We start from the raw sequence: 853 nt of genomic DNA, 5'->3' as shown, positions 1-853 counted from the left end.
GGCAACAAGCATGTTAACCCCTGGCAGAGCATGTAACTCCTGGCAGAGCAGGTTAATTCCATGGCAATGAGTATGTTAATCCACTAATTTGCCATGAGCATTACGGTGTGTGGAATAACATGTAATGGGAATTATGGCATGTGGTAAAATATGTAATAGGTATTACAGTGTATATGGCATAATGTGTACTTCCCACTACGATGTATGGCATAATATGTAATGAGCATTACGGCATGTGGTATAATATGTAATGGGTGCAGTGGCGTAACAACGGGTCCGCAGAGTGTGGGAGCTACGTCCGTGGGGTCCCAGGAAGTTGTTGTGCCGGGGCCCAGGATTTCTCTTGGCGGCCCTGGCTTGGATTATAAGCGCAGTGCTCCCGTGAGGCCACGCCCCCAGCCCCTTCCTCCTGTCATTAAATGCAGTGCACAAAGCAGCAGGTGCGCCGGGTCAGGGATGGATATTGACTTGCGATGTTCACAACCATCGATGATTTTATTTGATTGGTAGTATTTTTACCTTTCAATGGCGACATTCTGATGATATGGATGGATATTGACTTGCGATGTTTCACAACCATCGATGTTTTATTCGATGGTAGTAATTTTACCTTTCAAATGGCGACATTGTGATGTTTGCCATGTGATGGTGTTCTGATGGTCGCTCCCCCCCAGACAGCTATGCTGCAGTGCACATGCGTGGCTGGGCAGAAGATGGAAGATTGCGCATGCGCCAACCACCGAGTCCAAAGATTCGATGGCAGAAGCCCAGCCATAATTTGGTGGTCTCAGGTGTGCTGGGGGGTGGGGGGGGGGGATGCGGAGGATCAGGTGGGCGGTTAGGGGCGTGACTA

This window comes from Crinia signifera, chromosome 12 (assembly GCF_055691185.1).
Source record: "Crinia signifera chromosome 12, ASM5569118v1, whole genome shotgun sequence".
In the NCBI taxonomy this organism is placed as follows: Eukaryota; Metazoa; Chordata; class Amphibia; order Anura; family Myobatrachidae; genus Crinia; species Crinia signifera.
The sequence above is the reverse complement of the archived record's forward strand: the minus strand, read 5'-3'. Positions refer to the sequence as shown.